The following is a 21422-nucleotide window of genomic DNA, read 5'->3' as shown; positions in this document are numbered from 1 at the left end:
AAAAGAACGCAGTGGAATCATTCTCTGAGTAAAACAGCGCTGGAAGTTGTTGAGTGAAAGAGCTCTCATCCAGGAAGTGAGAGACGTGAAGAGGAGTGAGTATGGCTGTCTGAAGAGACAGCCACAGAGGAGTTGAAAGTAGTGATTAACAGAAGAACTTTTAGGATCCCCAAAGGTTTAGACAGAGGCCAAAAACAGTAGCCTCTGGAAATTGACCAAGAAAGAACCTCTGTGGATGTATCTACCTTAACAATTCAGTGCACTGGATGCACTTTTTTAGATGCAAAAATTTGTGAACACAGTCCTAGATTGTAATGTTCATGTCAAATCAAACCCTGGTCCTACCCTCTCTGCACCACACAAGGTACCATTGTGAATGCACTCTTACCTGCACCAAAAACAGTGAAATCTGCAGAGGCAGCTGCCTATGGATCAGGTGTTTATTGAATGGGATGCTTTTTTCCCCAACTAGTCAGGCTTCAGACATCTGAGATAGTTCTGGAATCTTGACTTTGTCTTTGTTGGGTCTATAGTACTCTATATTGTAGCAAAGAACAGCATTTTGAGAATTTTTCAATAGGAACACACACATTCAAGACTTCAGTTTTTATCAAATCCTTGTCTTTACAAGAGAAACTAAATTCAAACATACAAGCAATATGAAGTGTGAAGATGCTGGAAACGAGAAAGCAGTGGAATTCAGCTGCTATGGCTGTTAGAGTTTAATCTTATAATCAAATTATGATATTTTTAATTAATATTTGAATAATGAAATAAAGGTGCTAGTAGTAGTTTTACAGTGTTCATTTCAAATATAGAGATAATTGTATTACTGTAGAATTAGATATAAATTCATTTTCATTACTACACTATGGAGAATAGTTTCCAAAGTAAAAAAAAAAAAAAAAAAAAGAAAAGAAAAAAAGGAAAAGAAAAAAATCACTGGAAGGAAATTACATATTTAAGATTGAATTTCTTGAGAAAATATAGAAATAAGTGACAATTCATGCATGCAAAAGTGTGTTATGTCCCACGTGGATTTATATTCATATCATCATACATTAACAAGTTCAGACTGACAAACACAGTATGTTGTTAGAATGCTGACCCCTGAAGCATGACCTACAATTTCTTGCTGGTATTGATGGAATTTTCTTTTATTTTTATTCATTACACTGGAATGTGAGCTAAGACAAGAAATGCCTTAGAATTAGGCAATATTCAAGAGTCTGTCATCTTCTGTACTTAAAAACACTTGCTTTCTAATCAGATTTGCTGCATGACAGTTACTGAATTACTCAGGCATAATTGTTTTCTTAAATTACTGCTGCCAGAATAAAGAATCAAATAACTAAAAATACATTCTGAAATTTACGAGGAAACAACCCCCTGCCATACTAAAGGTAGTCTGGATTAACCTAACGATGGTGGTACAATATTGTCATAGCCCAATTTGCCTGCCTTTCAACAACTCATTAAACTGGCTTTGATTTACAGACGCTTTTACAACCCCCATGTGTAATAGAAATGGTGTAAATGATCTCATAGTAATGTACAAATGCAAAGATACATCCTGCCACACAGCTGTCTCTGGCCTTTTGAATCAAATTAGGGATCACTTAAGGAAATTGTTTGTAAACAAGCCCACAGGACTGGGTGGGATGTGTTTGTGGGTACCATGAGAGATGCTGTATGCCACTGCAAGGCCAATCTGAATCATCACTGTACAGTCAAGAACATTAGGTGAAATCCCCAGTAGCTACAAAAAGCAAATGTGACACCCATCTTCAAAGGGCAAGAAGGAAAACTTGGCTATCCAGTTGTCCTGGTTTCAGCTAGAACAGAGTTGATTTTCTTCCTAGTGTCTGGTAGAATGCTGTGTTTTGGCTTAGGATGAGAAGAGTGCTGATAACACCCCGATGTTTTCATTGTTGCAGAGCAGTGCTTATACTAAGCCAAGCACATTTCAGCTTCTTGCTCTGTCCTGCCAACGGGCAGGCTGGGGGTGCAGTAAGAGCTGGGAGGGGACAGACCCGGGACAGGTGACCCAAACTAGCCAAAGGGGTATTCCATACCATCTGACGTCATGCTAAACAATATATAGGGGTGGCTAGCTGGGCAAGGGGGCTGGACTGCTTGGGGTTAGGCTGGGCATCGGTCAGCGGGTGGTGAGCAATTGCATTGTGCATCACTTGTTTCTACACATTATTATTAGTAGTACTATTATCATCATTGTATTGTTATTATTATTATTTTCCTGTCTTATTAAACTGTCTTTATCTCAACTCACGGGCTTCACTTTCCATTTCTCTCCCCCATCCCAGAGAGGGAGGGGGGAGGGTGAGCGAACGGCTGCATGGTGTTTAGCTGCCAGCCGGGCTAAACCACAACATTTTTTTTGGCGCTCAACGTGGGGCTCGAAAGGTTGAGATAATGGCAGATCTGACCAGAGTGTGTTAAACTAAAATTGGTGTAAGTATTAGGCCTGCTTAATAGTCACTTGCCATAATGCTGATTGCTTTAATCTAAACTCTGCTGCGCCTGTTTTCCAAATTGAGTATTATAGCACATTATTTTCCGTATGTGCTCTGTCATGTTGTTTATCGCCTCCGGGACCCGGTCTCAGATCATTATGGTACTGTGTGTTGTAACAGTGGCTTATGAGACGATGAAATATCTGGTCATGACTCTAACTTGGTATTTGTACTCAGTAACATCATTGACTCTATACTTTGGAAACCGTATTTTGGAAACTATTAGCAATTATACCTGTTGCCTTTTTTCATTAGGGAGTCAATCTGTGGAGGGGAAAGGGGAAGATATTTTCTCATACTTGATCACCCTCCCTTCCTCCTTCACCACCCTCTTATCCTCCAAGCTTGTTACAATAGCTCTCCAAGATATTGAATATCCTTGGGATACTCAGACCAGCATAGTCTTGTTGTTCTGCCTCCTGAATGCACTTCAGATTCTGCTTAAAGTTAAACAACTACTTAGGAAGCACATCCGGAGATCTGCCCAGAGGCAGTATAGCTGTGGGTGACAGGGAGTATGGGAGGATATGGGCAGGCATCTAGAGCAGTTGGCACCCCCAGTGTTTTGGAAATTCACCCCTGAAAAACTGCAAAATCCTCAAACACTGGCAGAATGCTTGAAAAAAAGGTGTCATGATTCTGGCAGTTCCAAAATAACACAAATCATTGTAACGTGCTGGGGCCTGGCTCATGCCTATCAAGCTGCCATTGATACTGCTATCATCTTAGTGACAGACCCTGCGACAATCCAAGTCCTGTGACAGATCCAACGGCCACTGTGACACCAACGGTGGACTCTGCAGCCGCTCCAGTTCCCGGTCCTACTGGGGACCAGACAAGGTGAAAGAAGTCCTCCAGCTTCCCAATCCAACCCAATTCTAATTTTTAACCCCAAAGCACTTACCTGCCACCTTCTGAATTTCACTCACTGACAAAGAACTTCACAGGGAAGTAGCACCACCAGGGTTTTCCTGTTCTGAGTAGTCACCGCCGATGTTACTAGCTCATAGATTCTCCAAAACTATTTCTCAGAGATAGCAGAAAACACGAAGAAAATTCCATCTATCTTGGAACACTGAGTCCATTTCACCAGGAGAGTAGAAAAGCACCCTAAGTAACCTGAACCTCAAACTCCTCTGGAGTGCCAACTCTTCCCATGACTCCTCATGCTTCCTATATAGCAAAGGTCAAATGATCCCCACCTGGCAGATTTCACTTCACATGTGGAGTCATGAGACCTTGTGGAATAGGCTCAACAAGCTCGTTTCAATGTTTAAGGTTCAATTGCTCCTTATTGCTAACAGAAAGAACCTGACAAGGGGCTCAGTGGTTAGAGTTGACCTAATTAATTAACTACAAAAGGCATGTAAGGGTCATATTTCTGCTAGTCATTCTGTGAGGAAAATTTAGTACAGAGCCTGTTAAAATAAGATAAATCAACATAAAGAGAAGAAATAAATAAAAGAAAAAAAGAAAATGACCTAGAAGACAAAATTGCCGTCCTGGATTTTCATCTGTCTAGTCACGACAGATAAGGAATATAGCAATCAGAAAGACTTTACTTGACATTAATGTTGCTTAAATTTGCTTTTCTGAGATCACTCCTTTATGCCGGACTTGTCAAAATCTAGTGCCATGACCTCCGACTGCAGTATTTACTTTGGCTGCATATAAACTATCACGTATCAATGCCAGGATCCGGATCCTCACTCCCTATTCAGGTCAAGGACCGGGCTGAAAGTTTTGTCTTTAATTTGGTTACATGACTACATTGCTGTCCTCGTGGTTTCCCCCAGCCGGCAGCTAAGCACCACGCAGCCGTTCGCACAGCCGTTCATTCGCTCAAGGCATGTTGGAGCTGTGCCAGGGGGAACAATGGCAAGGCTGGGGGATAAGGCAATGGCCCAGCTGAAGTGCATCTACACCAATGCACGCAGCATGGGTAACAAACAGGAGGAGCTGGAAGCCATCGTGCAGCAGGCAGGCTATGACTTGGTTGCCATCACGGAGACGTGGTGGGACGACTCTCATGACTGGAGTGCTGCAGTGTCTGGCTATAAGCTCTTCAGAAGGGACAGGCAGCACAGAAGGGGTGGTGGTGTGGGTCTCTATATTAGAGAATCTTTTGATGTTGTGGAACTCGAGGCTGGGAATGACAAGGTTGAGTCCCTTTGGGTTAGGATCGGCGGGAAGGCCAACAAGGCTAGCGTCCTGGTCGGGGTCTGTTATAGACCGCCAAACCAGGATGAGGAGGCGGATGAGGAGTTCTACAGGTAGCTGACAGAAGTTGCAAAATCGTCGGAGCTTGTTCTCGTGGGGGACTTCAACTTCCCTGACATATCCTGGAAGCACAACACAGCTCAGAGAAAGCAGTCTAGGAGGTTTCTGGAGAGCGTGGAAGATAGCTTCCTGACGCAGCTGGTTAGTGAGCCCACCAGGGGTGGCGCCCCGCTAGACCTTCTCTTCACAAACAGAGAAGGACTGGTGGGAGATGTGGTGGTCGGAAGCTGTCTTGGGCAGAATCACCACGAAATGGTGGAGTTCTCTATTCTTGGCGAGGCCAGGAAGGGGACCAGTAAAACCGCTGTATTGGACTAACATAAGGCTGACTTTGAGCTGCTCAGGACACTGGTTGGTAGAGTCCCTTGGGAGGTGGTTCTGAAGGGCAGAGGAGTCCAGGAAGGCTGGGCTGGGCGCTCTTCAAGAAGGAAATCTTAATGGTGCAGGAGCCCAAAGACGAGCCGGTGTGGAAGAAGACTGGCCTGGCTCAACAGAGGGTTGCAGCTTGAGCTTAGGAGAAAAAAGAGGGTTTACAATCTTTGAAAAAAAAGGGCGGGCCACTGAGGAGGACTATAAGGATGTTACGAGGCTGTGCAGGGACAAAATTAGGAAGGCCAAAGCTCATCTGGAGCTCAATCTGGCTACTGCCGTTAAAGACAACAAAAAATCTTTTTACAAATAATTCAACGCAAAACGGAGGACTAAGGAGAATCTCCATCCTTTACTGGGTGCGGGGGGAAACCTTGTTACAAAAGATGAGGAAAAGGCGGAGGTGCTTAATGCCTTCTTTGCCTCAGTCTTTAGCGGCAATACCAGTTGTTCTCTGGATACCCGGTACCCTGAGCTGGCGGAAGGGGATGGGGAGCAGAATGTGGCCCTCATTATCCACGAAGAAATGGTTGGCAACCTGCTACGGCACTTGGATGTGCACAAGTCGATGGGGCCGGATGGGATCCACCCGAGGGTACTGAGAGAACTGGCAGAGGAGCTGGCCAAGCCGCTTTCCATCATTTATCAGCAGTCCTGGCTATCAGGGGAGGTCCCAGTTGACTGGCGGCTAGCAAATGTGACGCCCATCTACAAGAAGGGCCAGAGGGCAGACCCGGGAAACTACAGGCCTGTCAGTTTGACCTCAGTACCAGGGAAGGTCATGGAGCAGATTGTCTTGAGAGTCATCACGTGGCACTTGCAGGGCAAGCAGGCGATCAGGCCCAGTCTGCATGGGTTTATGAAAGGTGGATGAGGGAAAGGCTGTGGATGTGGTCTACCTTGACTTCAGCAAGGCTTTTGACACCGTCTCCCACAGCATTCTCCTCAAGAAACTGGCTGCTCTTGGCTTGGACTGGCGCACGCTTCGTTGGGTTAGAAACTGGCTGGATAGCTGGGCCCAAAGAGTCGTGGTGAATGGAGTCAAATCCAGTTGGAGGCCGGTCACTAGTGGCGTTCCCCAGGGCTCAGTGCTGAGGCCAGTCCTCTTTAATATCTTCATCGATGATCTGGACGAGGGGATGGAGTGCACCCTCAGTAAGTTTGCAGATGACACCAAGTTAGATGCGTGTGTCGATCTGCTCAAGGGTAGGAAGGCTCTGCAGGAGGATCTGGATAGGCTGGAGCGATGGGCTGAGGTCAATTGCATGAAGTTCAACAAGGCCAAGTGCCGGGTCCTGCACCTGGGGCGCAATAACCCCAAGCAGAGCTACAGGCTGGGAGGGGAATGGTTGGAAAGCTGCCTGGCGGAGAAGGACCTGGGAGTATTGGTCGATAGTTGGCTGAATATGAGCCAGCAGTGTGCTCAGGTGGCCAAGAAGGCCAACAGCATCCTGGCTTGTATAAGAAGCAGTGTGGCCAGCAGGTCTAGGGAAGTGATCGTCCCCCTGTACTCGGCTCTGGTGAGGCCACACCTCAAGTACTGTGTTCAGTTTTGGACTCCTCACTACGAGAAGGACATCGAGGTGCTCAATCAAGTCCAGAGAAGGGCGACGAAGCTGGTGAGGGGCCTGGAGAACAAGTCCTATGAGGAGCGGCTGAGGGAATTGGGTTTGTTCGGCCTGGAGAAAAGGAGGCTCAGGGGCGACCTTAATGCTCTCTACAGGTACCTTAAAGGAGGCTGTAGCGAGGTGGGGGTTGGTCTGTTCTCCCACATGCCTGGTGACAGGACGAGGGAGAATGGGCTAAAGTTGCGCCAGGGGAGTTTTAGATTGGATGTTAGGAAGAACTTCTTTACCGAAAGGGTTGTTAGACATTGGAACGGGCTGCCCAGGGAAGTGGTGGAGTCACCATCCATGGAGGTCTTTAGAAGACATTTAGATGTAGAGCTTAGGGATATGGTTTAGTGGAGGACTGTTAGTGTTAGGTCAGAGGTTGGACTTGATGATCTTGGAGGTCTCTTGCAACCTAGATAATTCTGTGTTTCTGTTGCAGTCTCCCAGCTCAGAGCCAACCACCTGTTAGTCTGGCGCAATGGATTTGTGTGTTCCTTGCGCTAGCTGTTCCTTAACCTCCTCTTCACATACAAGGACACGCATCTCTTTCACGCTCCTTCAGGAGTAAACAAGCCAGGAGAGATTTCATTTCCCCTTTGAAGACTTACAGGGATGTAGTAACAAAAGCAAAGGCATAAAACGGTACCTGAGGCACAGGCTACTTTTCAGCCTGCAGCAGGCTATAGGTATGATATCATCCTTTGATATCCTACCTATATCATATATTATGTTATCATATCAGGAAACAGAAAACTGCCTGTTGCTTCTCAGGTTTAAACTTTTCCCTTAAAAGGTGTATGCAAAGGTGTAATCAGCTGTTTGAGTACAATTCTCACGTATACATGAACATTTTCCTCTCCCCTTCCCAACTTGGAGTGCAACAGTTTTCATCATACTGTTATAAATTCCGAGCCAACTTAGCTTTATGAGATTTATTTATGGGGTTAATAAAAGGCAAGTAAAGAGCGCTGGGTGCGCGGGGAGTCTGGGCTCCTCCAACATGCACACACGTTACATCAGGCGGCAGCTTTTTCTGCTCCTAGGCTAATACATGTTCATTACTACTTCTGGAAAAGGCAGGGGGCAGGGTTATTATAATTAGTTCCCAGATTCCGAACCCTCCCACTGGCTCATGTGTATCAGTCCCCGGTGGTCCCTCTGGGGTCTCTCGTGCTGAAGGCTCATAGTCTTCCTCCCAGGCTTTGTCCTTGTCCTTCTCCTTTGTCCATCTTGGCTGGATATCAGGCATTGCCTCTAACTCTATACAAGAAAGAGAGAGAAGCACACCTTTCTACTCTGTCAGCTACTGGCAGACCTAGAGAGAAAAAAAAATAAGTTGTTAATTAAAAAGTAACGTTGGTTTAAGGCATTTCACCAAATATGTAATATTTGGTAGAAACCAGACAACAAACGAAAGGGAAGAAGAAACAGTAGAAGGTACTTGCATGGCCTTAATTTACATGGCAATGGACAACAACGACAACCTGCAATGATTTCCTGCAATGATTTACAAGTGCTTTCCACCATTCACCCTTGAGACAGAAAACTGGGATTCCCATATGATGTAAGGGGAGTGCGATCCCTCTCAAAATACAGGAGCCTGGCGGACGCTACTGAGTACTGAAAATGTTAAGGCTAGGCAGCACCGAACTCAGAGAAGGGAGGCTGAGTCTTCCTGGCAGTTCACGTAACAGACAAGAGCCTCAGCTTTTAGCCCTAAGCAACGATTCGTAGTGCCAGGTGGGGAACTAGTTCTTAAGCCAGGGACCATTTCAGCATCTTTAAAGCTACAGAAAGGCTTGAAGGCTCTGTGGAATCATGTTCCTGCCGCAAAAGTCTGGGGACCAGGACTGGGCAAGCGGGGCGCAAGTGTGTTGGGGAGCAAGCTCTCTGGGCTGATTACCAGGGCTTTAAACTAGGTTTGATGGGGGAAGGGAGGGGAGCTAAAGGGGACAGAGAAGGGCTGGGGGAAGTCCTCACTACTGTTATAAATGGCTCAGTCTTCAAAATAGGACTATAATCAAAGTTTAGAATTTATTAAAGGAATAGAGGTAAGCAAACAGCACTGGGTGCGCCGGGAGTCTCTGCTCCACCAAGACGCACACCGGTTACATCAAGCAGCTGATTTTTATGCTCCTAGGCTAATACATATTCAATACTGCTTCTAAAACAACCAGGGTTATTATAATTAGTTTCCGGAATCCAAACCCTCCTACTGGAGGGTTTGCGTAACAGTCTCCAGTGGACCCTCTGGGGGTCTCTCATGCTGAAGGCTCATAGTCTTCCTCCCTCCCTCTTGTCCTTCTCCTTTGTCCAACTTGGCTGTATGGCAGAGACTTGTGCAGCGTCCCCTGCAAGCTTTGTCTTTTAGTCATTCTTCAGCTTTCCCTGTCTCCTTAGTCTCCTGGCCAGATATCAGGGACTTGCATGGTGTCCCATGCAATAGTCATAATAGTTAGCAGCTATTCTGACCCCCCGCCCCCCCCCCCCCCAGGTATCAGAGACTTCAAGGACAAGGCTACAAATACATTTCCCTTCAAGCTCTCTATTGACACGAATTGCTAAAACATTCCTTTGCAAGGTACAAGAACTATATACATTAACCACTCTGTTTTTCTTAGACTCGTGGTTATACAAGGGTCTGTAGGACAGAAGGTCACATTCATCATACCATGCGGCCCTAGCATTGTTCCATAATGACATGAATCAGATGAACACTTTTCACACTACTGCCACTGTTGAAGACAAGGAAAAACTTCAGAGCTCTCCCATAGGATTGTCTGAGGGCTCCTCAGAGAAGGTAGCGTTCCCAATCCCCCGTCCAGTACCTTCTTCTTGCATGCCCCCAAGGTAACTGTACCTGCTGCTTCCCTAAAGTGCCTGTACACCAGTACACGGAGCACGGGAAATAAACAGGATGAGCTCAAGATCTGTGTTCGGTCATGGGGCCACAATCTCGTTGCGATCACTGAGACGTGGTGGGACAGCTCACGTGAGTGGAACGCAGTCATGGAGGGCCACGTCCTCTTTAGGAGAGACAGGCTGGGGAAGCGAGGGGGTGGGGTTGCCCTTTATGTGAGGGAGCAATTAGAGTGTAGCCAGCTCCAGCTGGGGGAGGGTGATGGAGAGCTTCTGAATAAGAATTAAGGGATGGGCTGGTATGGGAGACACACGGGTGGGGTTCTACTACAAAGCTACTAAATCCACATGTGCTAAGGGAGCTGTCAGATGCGATCGGTGAAACTTTCTCTATAATCTTGGAAAGGTCCTGGAGAATGGGTGAGGTGCCGGAAAACAGGAGGAAAGCCAGTGCCATTCGGAACTTCAAGGGCAAAAAGAAGGATCGGGCAAACTAGAGGTCAGTAAATCTCAGCTCTGTCCCTGGAAAGGAATTGGAGCAGCTTGATCGCGATGCCAAAAGGGGACCAGGACTGGGGACCAGGACTGGGGACCAGGACTGGGGACCAGGACTGGGGACCAGGACTGGGGACCAGGACTGGGGACCAGGACTGGGGACCAGGACTGGGGACCAGGACTGGGGACCAGGACTGGGGACCAGGACTGGGGACCAGGACTGGGGACCAGGACTGGGGACCAGGACTGGGGACCAGGACTGGGGACCAGGACTGGGGACCAGGACTGGGGACCAGGACTGGGGACCAGGACTGGGGACCAGGACTGGGGACCAGGACTGGGGACCAGGACTGGGGACCAGGACTGGGGACCAGGACTGGGGACCAGGACTGGGGACCAGGACTGGGGACCAGGACTGGGGACCAGGACTGGGGACCAGGACTGGGGACCAGGACTGGGGACCAGGACTGGGGACCAGGACTGGGGACCAGGACTGGGGACCAGGACTGGGGACCAGGACTGGGGACCAGGACTGGGGACCAGGACTGGGGACCAGGACTGGGGACCAGGACTGGGGACCAGGACTGGGGACCAGGACTGGGGACCAGGACTGGGGACCAGGACTGGGGACCAGGACTGGGGACCAGGACTGGGGACCAGGACTGGGGACCAGGACTGGGGACCAGGACTGGGGACCAGGACTGGGGACCAGGACTGGGGACCAGGACTGGGGACCAGGACTGGGGACCAGGACTGGGGACCAGGACTGGGGACCAGGACTGGGGACCAGGACTGGGGACCAGGACTGGGGACCAGGACTGGGGACCAGGACTGGGGACCAGGACTGGGGACCAGGACTGGGGACCAGGACTGGGGACCAGGACTGGGGACCAGGACTGGGGACCAGGACTGGGGACCAGGACTGGGGACCAGGACTGGGGACCAGGACTGGGGACCAGGACTGGGGACCAGGACTGGGGACCAGGACTGGGGACCAGGACTGGGGACCAGGACTGGGGACCAGGACTGGGGACCAGGACTGGGGACCAGGACTGGGGACCAGGACTGGGGACCAGGACTGGGGACCAGGACTGGGGACCAGGACTGGGGACCAGGACTGGGGACCAGGACTGGGGACCAGGACTGGGGACCAGGACTGGGGACCAGGACTGGGGACCAGGACTGGGGACCAGGACTGGGGACCAGGACTGGGGACCAGGACTGGGGACCAGGACTGGGGACCAGGACTGGGGACCAGGACTGGGGACCAGGACTGGGGACCAGGACTGGGGACCAGGACTGGGGACCAGGACTGGGGACCAGGACTGGGGACCAGGACTGGGGACCAGGACTGGGGACCAGGACTGGGGACCAGGACTGGGGACCAGGACTGGGGACCAGGACTGGGGACCAGGACTGGGGACCAGGACTGGGGACCAGGACTGGGGACCAGGACTGGGGACCAGGACTGGGGACCAGGACTGGGGACCAGGACTGGGGACCAGGACTGGGGACCAGGACTGGGGACCAGGACTGGGGACCAGGACTGGGGACCAGGACTGGGGACCAGGACTGGGGACCAGGACTGGGGACCAGGACTGGGGACCAGGACTGGGGACCAGGACTGGGGACCAGGACTGGGGACCAGGACTGGGGACCAGGACTGGGGACCAGGACTGGGGACCAGGACTGGGGACCAGGACTGGGGACCAGGACTGGGGACCAGGACTGGGGACCAGGACTGGGGACCAGGACTGGGGACCAGGACTGGGGACCAGGACTGGGGACCAGGACTGGGGACCAGGACTGGGGACCAGGACTGGGGACCAGGACTGGGGACCAGGACTGGGGACCAGGACTGGGGACCAGGACTGGGGACCAGGACTGGGGACCAGGACTGGGGACCAGGACTGGGGACCAGGACTGGGGACCAGGACTGGGGACCAGGACTGGGGACCAGGACTGGGGACCAGGACTGGGGACCAGGACTGGGGACCAGGACTGGGGACCAGGACTGGGGACCAGGACTGGGGACCAGGACTGGGGACCAGGACTGGGGACCAGGACTGGGGACCAGGACTGGGGACCAGGACTGGGGACCAGGACTGGGGACCAGGACTGGGGACCAGGACTGGGGACCAGGACTGGGGACCAGGACTGGGGACCAGGACTGGGGACCAGGACTGGGGACCAGGACTGGGGACCAGGACTGGGGACCAGGACTGGGGACCAGGACTGGGGACCAGGACTGGGGACCAGGACTGGGGACCAGGACTGGGGACCAGGACTGGGGACCAGGACTGGGGACCAGGACTGGGGACCAGGACTGGGGACCAGGACTGGGGACCAGGACTGGGGACCAGGACTGGGGACCAGGACTGGGGACCAGGACTGGGGACCAGGACTGGGGACCAGGACTGGGGACCAGGACTGGGGACCAGGACTGGGGACCAGGACTGGGGACCAGGACTGGGGACCAGGACTGGGGACCAGGACTGGGGACCAGGACTGGGGACCAGGACTGGGGACCAGGACTGGGGACCAGGACTGGGGACCAGGACTGGGGACCAGGACTGGGGACCAGGACTGGGGACCAGGACTGGGGACCAGGACTGGGGACCAGGACTGGGGACCAGGACTGGGGACCAGGACTGGGGACCAGGACTGGGGACCAGGACTGGGGACCAGGACTGGGGACCAGGACTGGGGACCAGGACTGGGGACCAGGACTGGGGACCAGGACTGGGGACCAGGACTGGGGACCAGGACTGGGGACCAGGACTGGGGACCAGGACTGGGGACCAGGACTGGGGACCAGGACTGGGGACCAGGACTGGGGACCAGGACTGGGGACCAGGACTGGGGACCAGGACTGGGGACCAGGACTGGGGACCAGGACTGGGGACCAGGACTGGGGACCAGGACTGGGGACCAGGACTGGGGACCAGGACTGGGGACCAGGACTGGGGACCAGGACTGGGGACCAGGACTGGGGACCAGGACTGGGGACCAGGACTGGGGACCAGGACTGGGGACCAGGACTGGGGACCAGGACTGGGGACCAGGACTGGGGACCAGGACTGGGGACCAGGACTGGGGACCAGGACTGGGGACCAGGACTGGGGACCAGGACTGGGGACCAGGACTGGGGACCAGGACTGGGGACCAGGACTGGGGACCAGGACTGGGGACCAGGACTGGGGACCAGGACTGGGGACCAGGACTGGGGACCAGGACTGGGGACCAGGACTGGGGACCAGGACTGGGGACCAGGACTGGGGACCAGGACTGGGGACCAGGACTGGGGACCAGGACTGGGGACCAGGACTGGGGACCAGGACTGGGGACCAGGACTGGGGACCAGGACTGGGGACCAGGACTGGGGACCAGGACTGGGGACCAGGACTGGGGACCAGGACTGGGGACCAGGACTGGGGACCAGGACTGGGGACCAGGACTGGGGACCAGGACTGGGGACCAGGACTGGGGACCAGGACTGGGGACCAGGACTGGGGACCAGGACTGGGGACCAGGACTGGGGACCAGGACTGGGGACCAGGACTGGGGACCAGGACTGGGGACCAGGACTGGGGACCAGGACTGGGGACCAGGACTGGGGACCAGGACTGGGGACCAGGACTGGGGACCAGGACTGGGGACCAGGACTGGGGACCAGGACTGGGGACCAGGACTGGGGACCAGGACTGGGGACCAGGACTGGGGACCAGGACTGGGGACCAGGACTGGGGACCAGGACTGGGGACCAGGACTGGGGACCAGGACTGGGGACCAGGACTGGGGACCAGGACTGGGGACCAGGACTGGGGACCAGGACTGGGGACCAGGACTGGGGACCAGGACTGGGGACCAGGACTGGGGACCAGGACTGGGGACCAGGACTGGGGACCAGGACTGGGGACCAGGACTGGGGACCAGGACTGGGGACCAGGACTGGGGACCAGGACTGGGGACCAGGACTGGGGACCAGGACTGGGGACCAGGACTGGGGACCAGGACTGGGGACCAGGACTGGGGACCAGGACTGGGGACCAGGACTGGGGACCAGGACTGGGGACCAGGACTGGGGACCAGGACTGGGGACCAGGACTGGGGACCAGGACTGGGGACCAGGACTGGGGACCAGGACTGGGGACCAGGACTGGGGACCAGGACTGGGGACCAGGACTGGGGACCAGGACTGGGGACCAGGACTGGGGACCAGGACTGGGGACCAGGACTGGGGACCAGGACTGGGGACCAGGACTGGGGACCAGGACTGGGGACCAGGACTGGGGACCAGGACTGGGGACCAGGACTGGGGACCAGGACTGGGGACCAGGACTGGGGACCAGGACTGGGGACCAGGACTGGGGACCAGGACTGGGGACCAGGACTGGGGACCAGGACTGGGGACCAGGACTGGGGACCAGGACTGGGGACCAGGACTGGGGACCAGGACTGGGGACCAGGACTGGGGACCAGGACTGGGGACCAGGACTGGGGACCAGGACTGGGGACCAGGACTGGGGACCAGGACTGGGGACCAGGACTGGGGACCAGGACTGGGGACCAGGACTGGGGACCAGGACTGGGGACCAGGACTGGGGACCAGGACTGGGGACCAGGACTGGGGACCAGGACTGGGGACCAGGACTGGGGACCAGGACTGGGGACCAGGACTGGGGACCAGGACTGGGGACCAGGACTGGGGACCAGGACTGGGGACCAGGACTGGGGACCAGGACTGGGGACCAGGACTGGGGACCAGGACTGGGGACCAGGACTGGGGACCAGGACTGGGGACCAGGACTGGGGACCAGGACTGGGGACCAGGACTGGGGACCAGGACTGGGGACCAGGACTGGGGACCAGGACTGGGGACCAGGACTGGGGACCAGGACTGGGGACCAGGACTGGGGACCAGGACTGGGGACCAGGACTGGGGACCAGGACTGGGGACCAGGACTGGGGACCAGGACTGGGGACCAGGACTGGGGACCAGGACTGGGGACCAGGACTGGGGACCAGGACTGGGGACCAGGACTGGGGACCAGGACTGGGGACCAGGACTGGGGACCAGGACTGGGGACCAGGACTGGGGACCAGGACTGGGGACCAGGACTGGGGACCAGGACTGGGGACCAGGACTGGGGACCAGGACTGGGGACCAGGACTGGGGACCAGGACTGGGGACCAGGACTGGGGACCAGGACTGGGGACCAGGACTGGGGACCAGGACTGGGGACCAGGACTGGGGACCAGGACTGGGGACCAGGACTGGGGACCAGGACTGGGGACCAGGACTGGGGACCAGGACTGGGGACCAGGACTGGGGACCAGGACTGGGGACCAGGACTGGGGACCAGGACTGGGGACCAGGACTGGGGACCAGGACTGGGGACCAGGACTGGGGACCAGGACTGGGGACCAGGACTGGGGACCAGGACTGGGGACCAGGACTGGGGACCAGGACTGGGGACCAGGACTGGGGACCAGGACTGGGGACCAGGACTGGGGACCAGGACTGGGGACCAGGACTGGGGACCAGGACTGGGGACCAGGACTGGGGACCAGGACTGGGGACCAGGACTGGGGACCAGGACTGGGGACCAGGACTGGGGACCAGGACTGGGGACCAGGACTGGGGACCAGGACTGGGGACCAGGACTGGGGACCAGGACTGGGGACCAGGACTGGGGACCAGGACTGGGGACCAGGACTGGGGACCAGGACTGGGGACCAGGACTGGGGACCAGGACTGGGGACCAGGACTGGGGACCAGGACTGGGGACCAGGACTGGGGACCAGGACTGGGGACCAGGACTGGGGACCAGGACTGGGGACCAGGACTGGGGACCAGGACTGGGGACCAGGACTGGGGACCAGGACTGGGGACCAGGACTGGGGACCAGGACTGGGGACCAGGACTGGGGACCAGGACTGGGGACCAGGACTGGGGACCAGGACTGGGGACCAGGACTGGGGACCAGGACTGGGGACCAGGACTGGGGACCAGGACTGGGGACCAGGACTGGGGACCAGGACTGGGGACCAGGACTGGGGACCAGGACTGGGGACCAGGACTGGGGACCAGGACTGGGGACCAGGACTGGGGACCAGGACTGGGGACCAGGACTGGGGACCAGGACTGGGGACCAGGACTGGGGACCAGGACTGGGGACCAGGACTGGGGACCAGGACTGGGGACCAGGACTGGGGACCAGGACTGGGGACCAGGACTGGGGACCAGGACTGGGGACCAGGACTGGGGACCAGGACTGGGGACCAGGACTGGGGACCAGGACTGGGGACCAGGACTGGGGACCAGGACTGGGGACCAGGACTGGGGACCAGGACTGGGGACCAGGACTGGGGACCAGGACTGGGGACCAGGACTGGGGACCAGGACTGGGGACCAGGACTGGGGACCAGGACTGGGGACCAGGACTGGGGACCAGGACTGGGGACCAGGACTGGGGACCAGGACTGGGGACCAGGACTGGGGACCAGGACTGGGGACCAGGACTGGGGACCAGGACTGGGGACCAGGACTGGGGACCAGGACTGGGGACCAGGACTGGGGACCAGGACTGGGGACCAGGACTGGGGACCAGGACTGGGGACCAGGACTGGGGACCAGGACTGGGGACCAGGACTGGGGACCAGGACTGGGGACCAGGACTGGGGACCAGGACTGGGGACCAGGACTGGGGACCAGGACTGGGGACCAGGACTGGGGACCAGGACTGGGGACCAGGACTGGGGACCAGGACTGGGGACCAGGACTGGGGACCAGGACTGGGGACCAGGACTGGGGACCAGGACTGGGGACCAGGACTGGGGACCAGGACTGGGGACCAGGACTGGGGACCAGGACTGGGGACCAGGACTGGGGACCAGGACTGGGGACCAGGACTGGGGACCAGGACTGGGGACCAGGACTGGGGACCAGGACTGGGGACCAGGACTGGGGACCAGGACTGGGGACCAGGACTGGGGACCAGGACTGGGGACCAGGACTGGGGACCAGGACTGGGGACCAGGACTGGGGACCAGGACTGGGGACCAGGACTGGGGACCAGGACTGGGGACCAGGACTGGGGACCAGGACTGGGGACCAGGACTGGGGACCAGGACTGGGGACCAGGACTGGGGACCAGGACTGGGGACCAGGACTGGGGACCAGGACTGGGGACCAGGACTGGGGACCAGGACTGGGGACCAGGACTGGGGACCAGGACTGGGGACCAGGACTGGGGACCAGGACTGGGGACCAGGACTGGGGACCAGGACTGGGGACCAGGACTGGGGACCAGGACTGGGGACCAGGACTGGGGACCAGGACTGGGGACCAGGACTGGGGACCAGGACTGGGGACCAGGACTGGGGACCAGGACTGGGGACCAGGACTGGGGACCAGGACTGGGGACCAGGACTGGGGACCAGGACTGGGGACCAGGACTGGGGACCAGGACTGGGGACCAGGACTGGGGACCAGGACTGGGGACCAGGACTGGGGACCAGGACTGGGGACCAGGACTGGGGACCAGGACTGGGGACCAGGACTGGGGACCAGGACTGGGGACCAGGACTGGGGACCAGGACTGGGGACCAGGACTGGGGACCAGGACTGGGGACCAGGACTGGGGACCAGGACTGGGGACCAGGACTGGGGACCAGGACTGGGGACCAGGACTGGGGACCAGGACTGGGGACCAGGACTGGGGACCAGGACTGGGGACCAGGACTGGGGACCAGGACTGGGGACCAGGACTGGGGACCAGGACTGGGGACCAGGACTGGGGACCAGGACTGGGGACCAGGACTGGGGACCAGGACTGGGGACCAGGACTGGGGACCAGGACTGGGGACCAGGACTGGGGACCAGGACTGGGGACCAGGACTGGGGACCAGGACTGGGGACCAGGACTGGGGACCAGGACTGGGGACCAGGACTGGGGACCAGGACTGGGGACCAGGACTGGGGACCAGGACTGGGGACCAGGACTGGGGACCAGGACTGGGGACCAGGACTGGGGACCAGGACTGGGGACCAGGACTGGGGACCAGGACTGGGGACCAGGACTGGGGACCAGGACTGGGGACCAGGACTGGGGACCAGGACTGGGGACCAGGACTGGGGACCAGGACTGGGGACCAGGACTGGGGACCAGGACTGGGGACCAGGACTGGGGACCAGGACTGGGGACCAGGACTGGGGACCAGGACTGGGGACCAGGACTGGGGACCAGGACTGGGGACCAGGACTGGGGACCAGGACTGGGGACCAGGACTGGGGACCAGGACTGGGGACCAGGACTGGGGACCAGGACTGGGGACCAGGACTGGGGACCAGGACTGGGGACCAGGACTGGGGACCAGGACTGGGGACCAGGACTGGGGACCAGGACTGGGGACCAGGACTGGGGACCAGGACTGGGGACCAGGACTGGGGACCAGGACTGGGGACCAGGACTGGGGACCAGGACTGGGGACCAGGACTGGGGACCAGGACTGGGGACCAGGACTGGGGACCAGGACTGGGGACCAGGACTGGGGACCAGGACTGGGGACCAGGACTGGGGACCAGGACTGGGGACCAGGACTGGGGACCAGGACTGGGGACCAGGACTGGGGACCAGGACTGGGGACCAGGACTGGGGACCAGGACTGGGGACCAGGACTGGGGACCAGGACTGGGGACCAGGACTGGGGACCAGGACTGGGGACCAGGACTGGGGACCAGGACTGGGGACCAGGACTGGGGACCAGGACTGGGGACCAGGACTGGGGACCAGGACTGGGGACCAGGACTGGGGACCAGGACTGGGGACCAGGACTGGGGACCAGGACTGGGGACCAGGACTGGGGACCAGGACTGGGGACCAGGACTGGGGACCAGGACTGGGGACCAGGACTGGGGACCAGGACTGGGGACCAGGACTGGGGACCAGGACTGGGGACCAGGACTGGGGACCAGGACTGGGGACCAGGACTGGGGACCAGGACTGGGGACCAGGACTGGGGACCAGGACTGGGGACCAGGACTGGGGACCAGGACTGGGGACCAGGACTGGGGACCAGGACTGGGGACCAGGACTGGGGACCAGGACTGGGGACCAGGACTGGGGACCAGGACTGGGGACCAGGACTGGGGACCAGGACTGGGGACCAGGACTGGGGACCAGGACTGGGGACCAGGACTGGGGACCAGGACTGGGGACCAGGACTGGGGACCAGGACTGGGGACCAGGACTGGGGACCAGGACTGGGGACCAGGACTGGGGACCAGGACTGGGGACCAGGACTGGGGACCAGGACTGGGGACCAGGACTGGGGACCAGGACTGGGGACCAGGACTGGGGACCAGGACTGGGGACCAGGACTGGGGACCAGGACTGGGGACCAGGACTGGGGACCAGGACTGGGGACCAGGACTGGGGACCAGGACTGGGGACCAGGACTGGGGACCAGGACTGGGGACCAGGACTGGGGACCAGGACTGGGGACCAGGACTGGGGACCAGGACTGGGGACCAGGACTGGGGACCAGGACTGGGGACCAGGACTGGGGACCAGGACTGGGGACCAGGACTGGGGACCAGGACTGGGGACCAGGACTGGGGACCAGGACTGGGGACCAGGACTGGGGACCAGGACTGGGGACCAGGACTGGGGACCAGGACTGGGGACCAGGACTGGGGACCAGGACTGGGGACCAGGACTGGGGACCAGGACTGGGGACCAGGACTGGGGACCAGGACTGGGGACCAGGACTGGGGACCAGGACTGGGGACCAGGACTGGGGACCAGGACTGGGGACCAGGACTGGGGACCAGGACTGGGGACCAGGACTGGGGACCAGGACTGGGGACCAGGACTGGGGACCAGGACTGGGGACCAGGACTGGGGACCAGGACTGGGGACCAGGACTGGGGACCAGGACTGGGGACCAGGACTGGGGACCAGGACTGGGGACCAGGACTGGGGACCAGGACTGGGGACCAGGACTGGGGACCAGGACTGGGGACCAGGACTGGGGACCAGGACTGGGGACCAGGACTGGGGACCAGGACTGGGGACCAGGACTGGGGACCAGGACTGGGGACCAGGACTGGGGACCAGGACTGGGGACCAGGACTGGGGACCAGGACTGGGGACCAGGACTGGGGACCAGGACTGGGGACCAGGACTGGGGACCAGGACTGGGGACCAGGACTGGGGACCAGGACTGGGGACCAGGACTGGGGACCAGGACTGGGGACCAGGACTGGGGACCAGGACTGGGGACCAGGACTGGGGACCAGGACTGGGGACCAGGACTGGGGACCAGGACTGGGGACCAGGACTGGGGACCAGGACTGGGGACCAGGACTGGGGACCAGGACTGGGGACCAGGACTGGGGACCAGGACTGGGGACCAGGACTGGGGACCAGGACTGGGGACCAGGACTGGGGACCAGGACTGGGGACCAGGACTGGGGACCAGGACTGGGGACCAGGACTGGGGACCAGGACTGGGGACCAGGACTGGGGACCAGGACTGGGGACCAGGACTGGGGACCAGGACTGGGGACCAGGACTGGGGACCAGGACTGGGGACCAGGACTGGGGACCAGGACTGGGGACCAGGACTGGGGACCAGGACTGGGGACCAGGACTGGGGACCAGGACTGGGGACCAGGACTGGGGACCAGGACTGGGGACCAGGACTGGGGACCAGGACTGGGGACCAGGACTGGGGACCAGGACTGGGGACCAGGACTGGGGACCAGGACTGGGGACCAGGACTGGGGACCAGGACTGGGGACCAGGACTGGGGACCAGGACTGGGGACCAGGACTGGGGACCAGGACTGGGGACCAGGACTGGGGACCAGGACTGGGGACCAGGACTGGGGACCAGGACTGGGGACCAGGACTGGGGACCAGGACTGGGGACCAGGACTGGGGACCAGGACTGGGGACCAGGACTGGGGACCAGGACTGGGGACCAGGACTGGGGACCAGGACTGGGGACCAGGACTGGGGACCAGGACTGGGGACCAGGACTGGGGACCAGGACTGGGGACCAGGACTGGGGACCAGGACTGGGGACCAGGACTGGGGACCAGGACTGGGGACCAGGACTGGGGACCAGGACTGGGGACCAGGACTGGGGACCAGGACTGGGGACCAGGACTGGGGACCAGGACTGGGGACCAGGACTGGGGACCAGGACTGGGGACCAGGACTGGGGACCAGGACTGGGGACCAGGACTGGGGACCAGTCCT

This window comes from Netta rufina (assembly GCF_964035555.1).
Source record: "Netta rufina genome assembly, chromosome: 2".
Taxonomy (NCBI): domain Eukaryota; kingdom Metazoa; phylum Chordata; class Aves; order Anseriformes; family Anatidae; genus Netta; species Netta rufina.
Note: the sequence above shows the minus strand (reverse complement) of the source record.